This window comes from Hyla sarda, unplaced genomic scaffold (genome assembly GCF_029499605.1).
Source record: "Hyla sarda isolate aHylSar1 unplaced genomic scaffold, aHylSar1.hap1 scaffold_430, whole genome shotgun sequence".
NCBI classification, from domain to species: Eukaryota; Metazoa; Chordata; class Amphibia; order Anura; family Hylidae; genus Hyla; species Hyla sarda.
In genome coordinates this window covers 114,270-130,644 of record NW_026610445.1, presented here as the reverse complement: position 1 = coordinate 130,644, position 16,375 = coordinate 114,270, and the positions used below count along the sequence as shown (strand labels likewise).

Below are 16,375 nucleotides of genomic sequence, written 5' to 3'. Positions count from 1 at the left end.
CCGATAGCGCTGTGGATCAACAGTACATGTAATAATAGAGTAAGTGTATATGAGCCAGCCGTATCAGCTGCGTACATGTGTGAACTTCTGTCGGGCCACAGAGGCCATGAGCGCTCCGTGCAGCTTTAGCTATCACAGGGAGAGGAGATCCTCTCCCTGTGATAGCCAAACTGACACTGCTGTGCGCATCGATGCGTGACGTTTAAATATGTCACGTGACAAGAGTGAGCCAATAGGATGTGATGGAGGCGGACCATCTCATTCTATGGCAAATCTCGTTCTACGGCAATGCACCGGCCATTTGGCAGTCAAGGTGATCGGCCCACCGGGGATTTTCCCGGTATCCCAGTCCAGCCTTGACTCTGGCTGGGTGGCAGTCACCCACCAGTACACACAGCAGACCCTAAACCCATATCATTATTGCTAAGCAGGAAGATGGGAGTCCATTTAACTCTGATGGACCATTTTTAAATGCAATCCATAACCTGGCTTTGGCAGGAACCCTTCTTACTCCTCCTACTTGCATTTGATACTGGGTTTAGGATCTGCATAGGAAACACACACAAGCACACACTTACCTTTGTTGCCTTCTGACGCCTCCTTGGCTGTCCCCAAACGGTATAAAACCAAAAGCCACGGGAAGTTGTAAGGATAGAGGACATACCTGCATCCTATTGGACTCACTTGTCTTGGTTAAATCCAGCTTATTTGACAACCTATGGTGCTGCTGCTTCTGCTCATGGAAGTGCTGCTTCTGACAAGGCTGTTCTTTGGTGGTCCTAGGCGACATTACAATCTCCATTGTTACATACACATTTGCAACTCCAACAATACACACATATGCATGTATGTATGTATGTATGTATGTGTATCTATCTATCTCTATATATATTTATCTCTCTCTCTCTCTGTATATATATATATATATATATATATATATATATATATTTCTTTTAAATATATATATATAGAGAGAGATAGAGATGGAAATGCTTTTTTAAACATGTTTTCACCTTTTTCTACCTTCTTTTTTTTCTTCTCTCCATGTTTTCCTTCTTTCCTCCTTTTTTCCTATGTTGCTGCTTCTTATTTTTCTTCTTTTTCAGACCCTATCATTGCACTATTCCTTATTCAATACCACCAGCAGATGGAGACACTATATTGCAACATTAGTTGTGAGCAGCAGTTTGTACAAACAAATGCCTCATAGCTGATGTCCTATCCATTATTGCATGGATGGCTGGCTGGCAACATTTGTTTTTATTATTCCAATACCACAGTACCAATGCATGGTCACTCAACAGCAATGACACCCCCATGTCAATTAACAAGATTCAGCTCCCACTACCTGAAAGACAGCTACCTATCATGTCATGTCCAACCTGCACAGGTGTGCAGGTTGCTGAGCTTATTCAATTAAAGAGGACATTCAGCAGCAGCAGCAGTCCTGTGCCTGGTCGCTCCAACAGGGGCCAGACACAAGCGGCACAACCTATTGTCTTTTGCCTGCAGTAAGGGCCCACTGGACTAGCCAGCAAGCAGCTGCAGCAGCAAATAAACAGGTAATCTTTCTTTCCAACACTGAAACCTGGTGGTGCACTTAATATATGCTACCAGATAGGGGACATATCAGATATTAAACTGATAAAAACAGACACCACATTTGATCTCAGCCAAAAAGAAGGACGAGAAGTGATAACTGTCAAAGGGGAGGAACCCCTTCACATGCACCATCACTACTTGTAGGAAGGGAGGCTGGCTGGCAGCCTCCCATACACACTCTGGCTGGGTGGCAGTCACCCACCAGTACACACAGCAGACCCTAAACCCATATCATTATTGCTAAGCAGGAAGATGGGAGTCCATTTCACTCTGATGGAGCATTTTTAAATGCAATCCATAACCTGGCTTTGGCAGGAACCTTTCTTTCGCCTCCTACTTGCATGTGATACTGGGTTTAGGATCTGCATAGGAAACACACACACACACACACAAGCACACACTTACATGTGTTGCCTGCTGACTCCTCCTTGGCTGTCCCCAAACGGTATAAAACCAACAGCCACGGGAAGCTGTAAGGATAGAGGACATACCTGCATCCTATTGGACTCACTTGTCTTGGTTAAATCCAGCTTATTTGACAACCTATGGTGCTGCTGCTTCTACTCATGGAAGTGCGGCTTCTGACAAGGCTGTTCTTTGGTGGGCCTAGGCGACATCACAATCTCCATGGTTACATACACAACAAAGGTCAGATGTTGTTTACACCTGGCCATGCCAGTGGTATTGAGTAGCATATCCCAGTGCTAAGGGTCCTGGGTGCAACAATCTTTCAATGGGGAATAGCCGAGCTGAGTTTGTCAAGTGCACCCATGTTTGCAACTCCAGCAATACACACATATTGTTACGCCGAGCGCTCCGGGTCCCCGCTCCTCCCCGGAGCGCTCGCAACATCCTCGCAATTGCAGCGCCCCGGTCAGACCTGCTGACCGGGTGCGCTGCGATACCTCTCCCAGCCGGGATGCGATTCGCGATGCGTGAGGCGCCCGCTCGCGATGCGCACCCCGGCTCCCGTACCTGACTCGCTCTCCGTCGGTCTTGTCCCGGCGCGCGCGGCCCCGCTCCTTAGGGCGCGCGCGCCGGGTCTCTGCGATTTAAAGGGCCACTGCGCCACTGATTGGCGCAGTTGGCTTAATTAGTGTGTTCACCTGTGCACTCCCTATTTATACCTCACTTCCCCTGCACTCCCTCGACGGATCTTGTTGCCATTGTGCCAGTGAAAGCGTTTCCTTGTGTGTTCCTAGCCTGTGTTCCAGACCTCCTGCCGTTGCCCCTGACTACGATCCTTGCTGCCTGCCCCGACCTTCTGCTACGTCCGACCTTGCTCTTGTCTACTCCCTTGTACCGCGCCTATCTTCAGCAGTCAGAGAGGTTGAGCCGTTGCTGGTGGATACGACCTGGTTGCTACCGCCGCTGCAAGACCATCCCGCTTTGCGGCGGGCTCTGGTGAATACCAGTAGCAACTTAGAACCGGTCCACCAGCACGGTCCACGCCAATCCCTCTCTGGCACAGAGGATCCACCTCCTGCCAGCCGAATCGTGACAGTAGATCCGGCCATGGATCCCGCTGAAGTTCCACTGCCAGCTGTCGCCGACCTCACCACGGTGGTCGCCCAGCAGTCGCAACAGATAGCGCAACAAGGCCACCAGCTGTCTCAACTGACCGTGATGCTACAGCAGCTACTACCACAGCTTCAGCAATCATCTCCTCCGCCAGCTCCTGCACCTCCTCCGCAGCGAGTGGCCGCTTCCGGCCTACGACTATCCTTGCCGGATAAATTTGATGGGGACTCTAAGTTTTGCCGTGGCTTTCTTTCGCAATGTTCCCTGCACTTGGAGATGATGTCGGACCAGTTTCCTACTGAAAGGTCTAAGGTGGCTTTCGTAGTCAGCCTTCTGTCTGGGAAAGCTCTGTCATGGGCCACACCGCTCTGGGACCGCAATGACCCCATCACTGCCTCTGTACACTCCTTCTTCACGGAGATTCGAAGTGTCTTTGAGGAACCTGCCCGAGCCTCTTCTGCTGAGACTGCCCTGCTGAACCTGGTCCAGGGTAATTCTTCTGTTGGCGAGTACGCCATCCAATTCCGTACCCTTGCCTCCGAATTATCCTGGAATAATGAGGCCCTCTGCGCGACCTTTAAAAAAGGCCTATCCAGCAACATTAAAGATGTTCTGGCCGCACGAGAAATTCCTGCTAACCTGCATGAACTTATTCATCTGGCCACCCGCATTGACATGCGTTTTTCTGAAAGGCGTCAGGAGCTCCGCCAGGATATGGACTTTGTTCGCACAAGGCGTTTTTTCTCCCCGGCTCCTCTCTCCTCTGGTCCTCTGCAATCCGTTCCTGTGCCTCCCGCCGTGGAGGCTATGCAAGTTGACCGGTCTTGCTTGACACCTCAAGAGAGGACACGACGCCGCATGGAGAATCTGTGCCTGTACTGTGCCGGTACCGAACACTTCCTGAAGGATTGTCCTATCCGTCCTCCCCGCCTGGAAAGACGTACGCTGACTCCGCACAAAGGTGAGACAGTTCTTGATGTCAACTCTGCTTCTCCACGCCTTACTGTGCCTGTGCGGATATCTTCCTCTACCTTCTCCTTCTCTACTATGGCCTTCTTGGATTCTGGATCTGCAGTAAATTTTATTTTGGCCTCTCTCATCAACAGGTTCAACATCCCGGTGACCAGTCTCGCCAGACCCCTCTACATCAATTGTGTTAACAATGAAAGATTGGACTGTACCGTGCGTTACCGCACGGAACCCCTCCTAATGTGCATCGGACCTCATCACGAAAAAATTTAGTTTTTGGTCCTCTCCAATTGCACTTCCGAAATTCTTCTTGGATTACCGTGGCTTCAACGCCATTCCCCAACCCTTGATTGGTCCACAGGAGAAATCAAGAGCTGGGGTACTTCTTGTTTCAAAGACTGTCTTAAACCGGTTCCCAGTACTCCCTGCCGTGACCCTGTGGTTCCCCCTGTAACCGGTCTTCCTAAGGCTTATATGGACTATGCTGACGTGTTTTGCAAAAAGCAAGCTGAGACTTTACCTCCTCACAGGCCTTATGACTGTCCTATTGACCTCCTCCCGGGTACTACTCCACCCCGGGGCAGAATTTATCCTCTGTCCGCTCCAGAGACTCTTGCTATGTCTGAATACATCCAGGAAAATTTAAAAAAGGGGTTTATCCGCAAATCCTCCTCTCCTGCCGGAGCTGGATTTTTTTTTTGTGTCCAAAAAAGATGGCTCCCTACGTCCTTGCATTGATTACCGCGGACTTAATAAAATCACGGTAAAGAACCGCTACCCCCTACCTCTTATCTCAGAACTCTTTGATCGCCTTCAAGGTGCCCACATCTTTACCAAACTGGACTTAAGAGGTGCTTATAATCTCATCCGCATCAGGGAGGGGGACGAATGGAAGACTGCATTTAACACCAGAGATGGACACTTTGAGTATCTGGTCATGCCCTTTGGCCTGTGCAACGCCCCTGCCGTCTTCCAAGACTTTGTTAATGAAATTTTTCGTGATCTCTTATATTCCTGTGTTGTTGTTTATCTGGACGATATTCTGATTTTTTCTGCCAACTTAGAAGAACACCGCCAGCATGTCCGCATGGTTCTTCAGAGACTTCGAGACAATCAACTTTATGCCAAAATGGAGAAATGTCTGTTTGAATGTCAATCTCTTCCTTTCCTAGGATACTTGGTCTCTGGCCAGGGATTACAAATGGACCCAGATAAACTCTCTGCCGTCTTAGATTGGCCACGCCCCTCCGGACTCCGTGCTATCCAACGTTTTTTGGGGTTCGCCAATTATTACAGACAATTTATTCCACACTTTTCCACTATTGTGGCTCCTATCGTGGCTTTAACCAAGAAAAATGCCAATCCCAAGTCCTGGTCTCCCCAAGCGGAAGACGCATTTAAACGGCTCAAGTCTGCCTTTTCTTCTGCTCCCGTGCTCTCCAGACCTGACCCATCTAAACCCTTCCTATTGGAGGTAGATGCCTCCTCAGTGGGAGCTGGAGCGGTCCTTCTACAAAAAAATTCTTCCGGGCATGCTGTTACTTGTGGTTTTTTTTTCTAGGACCTTCTCTCCGGCGGAGAGAAACTACTCCATCGGGGATCGAGAACTACTGGCCATTAAATTGGCGCTTGAGGAATGGAGGCATCTGCTGGAGGGATCAAAATTTCCAGTTATCATTTACACCGATCACAAGAATCTCTCCTATCTCCAGTCTGCCCAACGGCTGAACCCTCACCAGGCCAGGTGGTCGTTGTTCTTTGCCCGTTTTAACTTTGAAATTCATTTTCGCCCTGCCGACAAGAACATTAGGGCCGATGCCCTCTCTCGTTCCTCGGATGCCTCGGAAGTAGAGGTCTCTCCGCAACACATCATTCCTCCTGACTGTCTGATCTCCACTTCTCCAGCCTCCATCAGGCAAACTCCTCCAGGGAAGACCTTAGTTTCTCCACGCCAACGTCTCGGGATTCTCAAATGGGGACACTCCTCCCACCTCGCAGGCCATGCGGGCATCAAAAAGTCCTTGCAACTCATCTCTCGTTTCTATTGGTGGCCGACTCTGGAGACGGATGTTGTTGATTTTGTGCGGGCCTGTACTGTCTGTGCCCGGGATAAGACTCCTCGCCAGAAGCCTGCTGGTCTCCTTCATCCTCTGCCTGTCCCCGAACAGCCTTGGTCACTGATTGGTATGGACTTTATTACAGACTTACCCCCATCCCGTGGCAACACTGTTGTTTGGGTGGTCGTTGATCGATTTTCCAAGATGGCACATTTTATTCCTCTTCCTGGTCTTCCTTCAGCGCCTCAGTTGGCAAAAAATTTTTTGTACACATTTTTCGTCTTCACGGTTTGCCCACGCAGATCGTCTCGGATAGAGGCGTCCAATTCGTGTCTAAATTCTGGAGGGCCCTCTGTAAACAGCTCAAGATTAAATTAAACTTCTCTTTTTCTTATCATCCCCAATCCAATGGGCAAGTAGAAAGAATTAACCAGGTCCTGGGTGACTATTTACGGCATTTTGTTTCCTCCCGCCAGGATGACTGGGCAGACCTTCTACCATGGGCCGAATTCTCATACAACTTCAGAGTCTCTGAATCTTCTGCTAAGTCCCCATTTTTTGTGGTGTACGGCCGTCACCCTCTTCCCCCCCTCCCTACTCCCTTGCCCTCTGGTTTGCCCGCTGTGGATGAAGTGACTCGTGATCTTTCCACCATATGGAAAGAGACCCAAAATTCTCTTTTACAGGCTTCATTCCGCATGAAAAGGTTTGCCGATAAGTAAAGAAGAACTCCCCCCATTTTTGCTCCCGGAGACAAGGTATGGCTCTCCGCTAAATATGTCCGCTTTCGTGTCCCCAGTTACAAACTGGGACCACGCTATCTTGGTCCTTTCAAAGTCTTGTGCCAGATTAATCCTGTCTCTTACAAACTCCTTCTTCCTCCTTCTCTTCGTATTCCCAATGCCTTCCATGTCTCTCTCCTTAAACCACTCATCATCAACCGTTTCTCTCCCAAACTTGTTTCTCCCACTCCTGTTTCCGGTTCTTCTGACGTCTTCTCCGTGAAGGAGATACTGGCCTCCAAGACGGTCAGAGGGAAAAAAATTTTTTGGGTGGATTGGGAAGGCTGTGGTCCAGAAGAGAGATCCTGGGAACCTGAGGACAACATCCTAGACAAAAGTCTGGTCCTCAGGTTCTCAGGCTCCAAGAAGAGGGGGAGACCCAAGGGGGGGTACTGTTACGCCGAGCGCTCCGGGTCCCCGCTCCTCCCCGGAGCGCTCGCAACATCCTCGCAATTGCAGCGCCCCGGTCAGACCTGCTGACCGGGTGTGCTGCGATACCTCTCCCAGCCGGGATGCGATTCGCGATGCGGGAGGCGCCCGCTCGCGATGCGCACCCCGGCTCCCGTACCTGATTCGCTCTCCGTCGGTCTTGTCCCGGCGCGCGCGGCCCCGCTCCTTAGGGCGCGCGTGCGCCGGGTCTCTGCAATTTAAAGTGCCACTGCGCCACTGATTGGCGCAGTTGGCTTAATTAGTGTGTTCACCTGTGCACTCCCTATTTATACCTCACTTCCCCTGCACTCCCTCGCCGGATCTTGTTGCCTTTGTGCCAGTGAAAGCGTTTCCTTGTGTGTTCCTAGCCTGTGTTCCAGACCTCCTGCCGTTGCCCCTGACTACGATCCTTGCTGCCTGCCCCGACCTTCTGCTACGTCCGACCTTGCTCTTGTCTACTCCCTTGTACCGCGCCTATCTTCAGCAGTCAGAGAGGTTGAGCCGTTGCTGGTGGATACGACCTGGTTGCTACCGCCGCTGCAAGACCATCCCGCTTTGCGGCGGGCTCTGGTGAATACCAGTAGCAACTTAGAACCGGTCCACCCCAATCCCTCTCTGGCACAGAGGATCCACCTCCTGCCAGCCGAATCGTGACACATATGTGTATCTATCTATCTCTCTCTCTCTTTGTCTCTCTCTCTCTCTCTACATATATATATATATATATATATATATATATATATATATAGATATTGTGATGATTCCTCCTTGGGGATTAGCTCTGGGATCGTCCTGGTCACTTGCCACGTGACACGTTCCTCACAATAACACCAGAGACCACAGTTCCGCATACAAGTCTGGCTCCTCGCCAGATTTATTTCCACAGGTTGCAGGTAAAACAAAACATAGACAGGAACAAAATAAAGTCCTAGACAGTCTGGTCACTGACTACACATGTCAGCATGCCCTGACTACGAACTGGTGAGCTTCCCTCAGCCAGTTAAACATGTGTCTCCTGCAACCTGTTACTCACAGTTCACACCACTTCTTGGACCACTCGTAGCGCCTTCTACGTGTTACCTAAACAGGGTCTGTGTGTCTCCCCCTCTAACAGCCAGCATACTGTTTCCAAGGGAGAGCCCCAACTATTCTGATTCCTTTTCTTTTACACACACTTCCCCTTCCTGATACCTCATTAATCAGTCCACAGGTGGAGCATGCTCCAGAGTTAGCGAGGGAAATACAGCCTTTCCCTTGCCACACTGCCACAAATCCCCCCCCCCTCCCCTCTGCTCAGACCACCGGGAAGGAGCTCTTTTATTCAAAAGGCAGAGTCCAACTTCCTTTTCTTTTCCTTGGTCAACTTTTGTCCCTCAGTCTCTGAAGTCCTTGACTTTTTTTTTCCGGATTTTTACCAGCCACCAATTGCAAGTCTCTCGGTCACACCTCTCCAGTACTAGGTTCTTCACCCTGGTGTGGGCAGGGTTCTTGAAATTAAGGAGAGAGAGGACCGATGCTTCTAACCTTTGTCTTCTTCTGGCTTGCCAGACCTCTGCCTCTGCTTCAGAGAATCTTTCGGTCTCAGTGGCTTCACCAACCACTGTCTTGTTCTCTGTAGCTTCAGAGGACCTCTGACACGGGTCCATCTCAGTTTCAACTATAGAGTACTTCCCACCTGGTTTCACCACAGTTTTGACTTCAGTGCATTTCTCACATGGTTTCACCTCATCCCTTCCAGCTTTCTCTTCAGTGGCACCAGCTTCCTCATGTTTGGCTTCAGAGTCTTTGGCTCCTTCAGATTCTTGTCTAGAATCAGCTTCTCCTACTGTTTGGCTCTTCTCTGCAACTTCTTCAGGCTTACTCTTCTCTTCACCTGTAGCTTCAGTTGTGCCATTCTCTTTACTCATAGCTTTTGAGGTTGACTCTGGTTTAGCTTCTGCTTCAGAAGATTTCTCTGTCTCAGCATTACCTTCAGAATTTTTGGTCTGCTCAGGTTCAGAGGATTTCCCGCCTGACTCCTCCTTAGTCTCCACTTCAGAGGATTTCACACCAGGTTTCTGCTCAGTCCTAGCTTCAGGGGACTTCTTACAGGGCTTCACCTCAATCTTAGCATTAGAGGACTTTTTACCAGGCTTCAGAGAAAGCATCCCTGTATCCCGTAACTTCTGCCCCAGAAGACTTTCTTGAGCCAATTCCCCCATAGCTTGGTCTCTGCTCTCTTTTAGGACTTCCTGGTCCTCTTCCTTTTTCTCACATTTTCGCTGCTTACACTGGAGCTTAGCGGACTTCATCCTCTCACTGTCAAGTAACTCTCTCAAGTCCCTGACAGTATCTTCCGAAGACAGCAATTGTTTCCTCAACTGTTCATTGTCCGCCAGAACAGCCACCTGCTCGTAGAGTGGCGCTCCCAGCAAAACCAAGGCAGCTACGTGGGACCTTCTGCGCATTTCGTTCTGCATTTCCAGGCTCTCTTTTAAGATCTTCATGTCATCTTCCAGCTTTATATATTTCAGCTGCTCACTCTTGAGTTTAGCAGAGTTCATCTTCTCACTGCCCAGCAACTGTTTCTTGGTTTTCTCTAACTCATTGATACATTTTCCACTCTCACCAATCTGTTCAGATAGATCTGAGATCTCCTGTTGCAAGTTCTTGTTTTCATGTTTCAGAGTCTCAACTTGTTTCAGGGCCTCCTCATACTGCTCACGGAGCAAGTCATTGTCATGACGAGCAGATTGAAGAGCATGTGCAAGGGCATTCTTCGCCTTGACTTCCTCCTCAAGTTGTCTCTTAGCTTTAGAGACTTTCTCCAGATTGCTGGCAAGAGCCTCAACTTCCATCTTCATTTCATTCTTTGTTTTTTCTATTTTTTTCATGGCTACCAGCCTAGCCTTGTGATCACTCCACAGAGCCTGATATGCACCATGTAGAAGACTCACTTCTTCTTCCTGGAATGACATCCGCTTGGCCAGACTCTCAACTTCACTCTCCTTGCTGGTCACAAGACCCTGGGAGAGGGACAGTTCATCCTGCAGAGCCACAAACTCACTTCTGTGGTGATCCATGACTTTTTCCAGCTGAAGCCTCGCTTCTTGCTCTTTCTTAAAGTCAGCAAGTGATTTGTCCTTCTCCTCTGTCAAGCAATGTACCTCTTTTTCTTTTTCCATCAACTTCACAGAAACCATCTGCAGGGTTTCTTCCAGATTCTGCATCTGCTCCAGTTTTTTTTCAAGGCCAGCTCGTCTTTTCCGAGACCTTTTACTGACAGCGGTCTCCTCACTCTCGCTGTTAGACCTTGAGACATCCTCTGGTCCTCTGTCAGATACTCGACCCAGCTCTTCTCCATCTCTAGATGAAGTCTCCCCCTTTTTCGGGGTTGTGGCCACTTGTGCCTCATTATTATCATCAACAACAGGTGCCACTGACACCTGGCCCTCTTCCTCTCCCACCACGTTGGCAACTCAGGAGACTCTTGCTAAACACTCCCGTCGGACTGGCAATCCCTTTGTGGTAAGTTTGTTCAATGACTCTGGGCACCAGCGAATCCGGGTGATTCCCAAACAGTTCCTCTGAACTGTCTCTTGGCTCCTTGGCCTTGACTTTTCTTTTGTCTTGTCACAGTCTCTTCATGGCCTGGAAAAAACTAGTAGGGCTCCTGGGTCTGCAACAATATGTGGTCCAGTGGTTCGACCTTCCTGGTTACGACCTCTCTCTAGTTCAGACACCACATCTTTTTCCCCTTAGGACTCTGTCTGTGACCGTAAGTGCAGCCCCCCAGCTCCACCGGTACTCTTTTCCGGAGTTTTGGTTTCTCCACAGCCATCTCTGTAGCTTCTTTTCCAGTCACCTTTTTATCTTGACTCGCGGACTGTTCTTCAGCTCCCCTAGTGGTCTGGCACACTCCCACCTGAGATATACCTAGGGTCTGCTGACACTCCCCGTCCTCAGCCTCTGTGGAGTTACTGTCCCCTGCTATGTGGTGTAAATCAAGTGTTGTGAGCCTATCAGGTGTTCCTGCTCTAGTCACCTGACTATCTTCCCACAGCTGCGGAAAAAATGGAAAATCCTTCCCCAGCACTGCTTCATACTCTTAGGTAGGCTCAATTGCAACCTTATGACTTATGGTACCATAGGGAGTAGAAATACACACATTAACTGTTTTATAACCCCAGATACCGGCTTGTATATACACTACAGCAGGGTCTGGCTTTCTGCCGCTGGTCTTTACCAGAGTTATTACAAATTTTGGATCTAACAAAACCATCATCTTTTTACCTTCTATTTCCAGCTCACAAAGGTTTTCTTTTGTCCTGTGCGAGGTGGCGACAGTACTCTTTACATCGGAACACATTAACATAGGTGCTTCAAGAAAAACATTATCAGCCTGCATGGGTTCACAATATACAGCACCATTCACACAGTCCAGTAGAGACCCCCCCAGTCCTCACTACTTACGGAACCTTTGTGCGTGAACTCTGAGGTGCACTCTCAGCATCCCACAGCTGCCAGAAATATGGAAAGTCTCTGCCCAGTGCAATTTCCACTGTAAGTTCCGCACATACCTCCATCATATGGCTTACCAAAACATGTATCAAAGGTAATTTGAACAGTCTTACTGGGCGCCGGGCGGGACTTCACAAATGGAATTATTTCTGGCATAATCCGAGATACAGTCTGGCAACAATCCAAGTTCACCCACAGTGGGATTCCGCCCACCAACAACTCACGGGACCTCGGCTTCATTCTGGCGACCACCGGTTGTGGCCCACGTCGGTTGCCCCCAGCAACGGCCTGCCGATGTCCTTTTTCCAGGAAAAAAATCTCGATCCGTTGCCCCGAGCAATGCTCCTCCACAGACTCGCTCACTCTCATACTTGGCTCGCTCGCTCGCATATCTGGCTTGCTCGCACGCATATCTGGCTCGCTCGCTTTCATATCTGGCTCGCTCGCATGCTCTCATGTCTCGCTCGCTTGCTCTAACGTCTCGCTCGCTCTCATATCTGGCTCGCTCGCTCACAAATCTGGCTCGCTCGCTCTCATATCTGGCTCGCTCTCATATCTGGCTCGCTCGCTTGCTCTCATATCTGGCTCGCTCGCTCTCATGTCTGGCTCGCTCGCTCTCATATCTGGATTGCTCGCTTGCTCTCATATCTGGCTCGCTCGCTTGCTTCCTTGTCTGGCTCGCTCTCTTATCTGGCTCGCTCGCATATCTGGCTCGCTCGCTCTCACATCTGGCTTGCTAGCTTGCTCTCATATCTGGCTCGCTCGCTTGCTCTCTTGTTTGGTTCGCTCTCTTATCTGGCTCGCTCTCATATCTGGCTTGCTCGCTTGCTCTCATATCTGGCTCGCTCGCTTGCTCTCATATCTGGCTCACTCGCTTGCTCTCTTGTCTGGCTCGCTCTTCTATCTGGCTCGCTCTTCTATCTGGCAAGCTCGCTCTCACATCTGGCTCGCTCGTTTGCTCTCATATCTGGCTCGCTTGCGCTCTTGTCTGGCTCGCTCTCTTATCTGGCTGGCTCGCATATCTTGCTCGCTAGCTCTCACATCTGGCTCGCTCTCTTGTTCTCATATCTGGCTCGCTCGCTTGCTCTCTTGTCTGACTCGCTCTCTTGTCTGTCTCGCTCTCACATCTGGCTCGCTCGCTTGCTCTCATATCTGGCTCGCTTGCTCTCTTGTGTGGCTTGCTCTCTTATCTGGCTCGCTCGCTCTCATATCTGGCTCGCTCGCTTGCTCTCATGTCTGCCTCGCTCGCTCTCATATCTGGATCACTCGCTTGCTCTCATGTCTGGCTCGCTCGCTCTCTTATCTTGCTCGCTCGCTTGCTCTCTTGTCTGGTTCGCTCTCTTAACTGGCTCGGTCTCATATCTGGCTTGCTAGCTTGCTCTCATATCTGGCTCGCTCGCTTGCTCTCTTGTCTGTCTCGCTCTCTTTTATGGCTCGCTCGCATATCTGGCTCGCTCGCTCTCACATCTGGCTCGCTCGCTTGCTCTCTTGTCTGGCTCGCTCTCTTATCTGGCCCGCTTGAATATATGGCTCACTCGCTCTCACATCTGGCTGGCTCGCTTGCTCTCATATCTGGCTCGCTTGCTTGCTCTCTTGTCTGGCTCGCTCTCTTATCTGGCTCATCTCATATCTGGCTTGCTAGCTTGCTCTCATATCTGGCTCGCTCGCTTGCTCTCTTGTCTGTCTCACTCTCTTTTATGGCTCACTCGCATATCTGGCTCGCTCGCTCTCACATCTGACTCGCTCGCTTGCTCTCTTGTCTGGCTCGCTCTCTTATCTGGCTCGCTCGCATATCTGGCTCGCTCGCTCTCATATCTTGCTCGCTCGCTCTCATATCTGGCTTGCTCACTTACTCTCATGCCTGGCTCGCTCGCTCTCATATCTGGCTCGCTCGCTTGCTCTCATGTCTGGCTCGCTCGCTCTCATATCTGGCTCGCTCGCTTGCTCTCTTGTCTGGTTCGCTCTCTTATCTGTCTCGCTCTCATATCTGACTTGCTCGCTTGCTCTCACATCTGGCTCACTCGCTTGCTCTCATATCTGGCTCGCTCGCTCGCTTGCTCTCTTGTCTTGCTCGCTCTCTTATCTGTCTCGCTCTCATATCTGAATTGCTCGCTTGCTCTCACATCTGGCTCACTCGCTTGCTCTCACATCTGGCTCGCTCGCTTGCTCTCATATCTGGCTCGCTCTCTTATCTGGCTTGCTCACTAGCATATCTGGCTCGCTCGCTTGCTCTCTTGTCTGGCTTGTTCTCATATCTGGCTCGCTCGCTCTCATATCTGGCTCGCTCGCTTGCTCTCATGTCTGGCTCGCTCGCTCTCATATCTGGCTCGCTCGCTTGGGCTCATGTCTGGCTCGCTCACTCTCATATCTGGCTCGCTCGCTTGCTCTCATGTCTGGCTCGCTCGCTCTCATATCTGGCTCGCTCGCTTGCTCTCATGTCTGGCTCGCTCGCTCTCAGATCTGGTTCGCTCGCTTGCTCTCATTTCTTGCTCACTTGCTCTCATATCTGGCTCGCTCGATTGCTCTCTTGTCTGGCTCGCTCTCTTAAATGGCTCGCTCGCTCGCATATCTGGCTCACTCGCTTGCTCTCATAACTAGCTCGCTCGCTTGCACTCTTGTCTGGCTCGCTCTCTTATCTGGCTCGCTCGCTTGCATATCTGGCTAGCTCGCTCTCATATCTGTCTCGCTCGCTTGCTCTCATGTCTGGCTCGCTCTCATATCTGGATCGCTCGCTCACATATCTGTCTCGCTCGCTCTCTTGTCTGGTTCGCTCTCTTATCTGGCTCGCTCTCATATCTGGCTTGCTCGCTTGCACTCATATCTGGCTCGCTCGCCTGCTCTCATATCTGGCTCGCTCGCTTGCTCTCTTGTCTGGCTCGCTCTCTTATCTGGCTCGCTCGCATATCTGGCTCGCTCGCATATCTGGCTCGCTTGCTCTCACATCTGGTTTGCTCGCTTGTTCTCATATCTGGCTAGCTCGTTTTCTCTTTTGCCTGGCTCACTCGCATATCTTATGTGGCTCGCTCGCATATTTGGCTAGCTCGCTCTCATATCTGGCTCGCTCGCTTGCTCTCATATCTGTCTAGCTCGCTTGCTCTCATATCTGGCTCGCTCGCTTGCTCTCTTGTCTGGTTCGCTCTCTTATTTGGCTTGCTCGCATATCTGGCTCGCTCGCTCTCACATCTGGCTCGCTCGCTTGCTCTCATATCTGGCTCGCTCGTTTGCTCTCTTGTCTGGCTCGCTCTCTTATTTGCTCGCTCGCATATCTGGCTCGCTCGCTCTCAAATCTGGCTCGCTCGCTTGCTCTCATATCTGGCTTGCTCGCTTGCTCTCATATCCGGCTCGCTCGCTTGCTCTCATATCTTGCTCGCTCGCTTGCTCTCTTGTCTGGCTCGCTCTCTTATCTGGCTCTCTCGCATATCTGGCTCGCTCGCTCTCACATCTAGCTGGCTCGCTTGCTCTCATATCTGGCTCGCTTGCTCTCTTGTCTGGCTCGCTCTCTTATCTGGCTCGCTCTTATATCTGCCTTGCTAGCTCGCTCTCATATCTGGCTCGCTCGCTTGCTCTCTTGTCTGTCTCGCTCTCTTTTATGGCTCGCTCGCATATCTGGCTAGCTTGCTCTCACATCTGGCTCGCTCGCTTGCTCTCTTGTCTGGTTCGCTCTCTTATCTGGCTCGCTCGCTCGCATATCTGGCTCGCTCGCTCTCATGTCTGGCTCGCTCGCTCTCATATCTGGCTTGCTCGCTTGCTCTCATATCTGGCTCGCTCGCTTACTCTCATATCTGGCTCGCTCGCTTGCTCTCTTGTCTGGCTCACTCTCTTATCTGGCTCGCTCGCATATCTGGCTCGCTCGCTCTCAAATCTGGCTCGCTCGCTTGCTCTCATATCTGGCTTGCACGCTTGCTCCCATATCTGGCTCGCTCGCTTGCTCTCATATCTGGCTCGCTCGCTTTTTCTCATATCTGGCTCGCTCGCTTGCTCTCTTGTCTGGCTCGCTCTCTTATCTGGCTCGCTCTCTTATCTGGCTCGCTCGCATATCTGGCTCGCTCGCTCTCAAATCTGGCTCGCTCACTTGCTCTCATATTTGGCTAGCTCGCTTTCTCTCTTGTCTTGCTCGCTCTCATATCTGGCTCGCTCGCTCTCATATCTGGCTGGTTCGCTTGCTCTCATATCTGGCTCGCTCGCTTGCTCTCTTGTCTGGCTCACTCTCTTATCTGGCTTGCTCGCTAGCATATCTGGCTCGCACGCTTGCTCTCTTGTCTGGCTTGCTCTCTTATCTGTCTCGCTCTCACATCTGGCTCGCTCGCTTGCTCTCATATCTGGCTCGCTCGCTTGCTCTCTTGTCTGGCTCACTCTCTTATCTGGCTCGCTCGCTAGCATATCTGGCTTGCACGCTTGCTCTTTTGTCTGGCTTGCTCTCTTATCTGGCTCGCTCGCTCTCATATCTGGCTCGCTTGCTTGCTCTCATATCTGGCTTGCTCGCTTTCTCTCTTGTCTGGCTCGCTCTCTTATCTG

At 50.7% G+C, this 16,375-nt stretch overlaps 1 pseudogene; it reads right to left on the bottom strand.

Moving 5' to 3' along the window:
• Nucleotides 1-1,589: 1,589 nt before the first annotated feature.
• Nucleotides 1,590-1,697, bottom strand: LOC130334180 (U2 spliceosomal RNA; annotated as a pseudogene).
• Nucleotides 1,698-16,375: the final 14,678 nt, after the last annotated feature.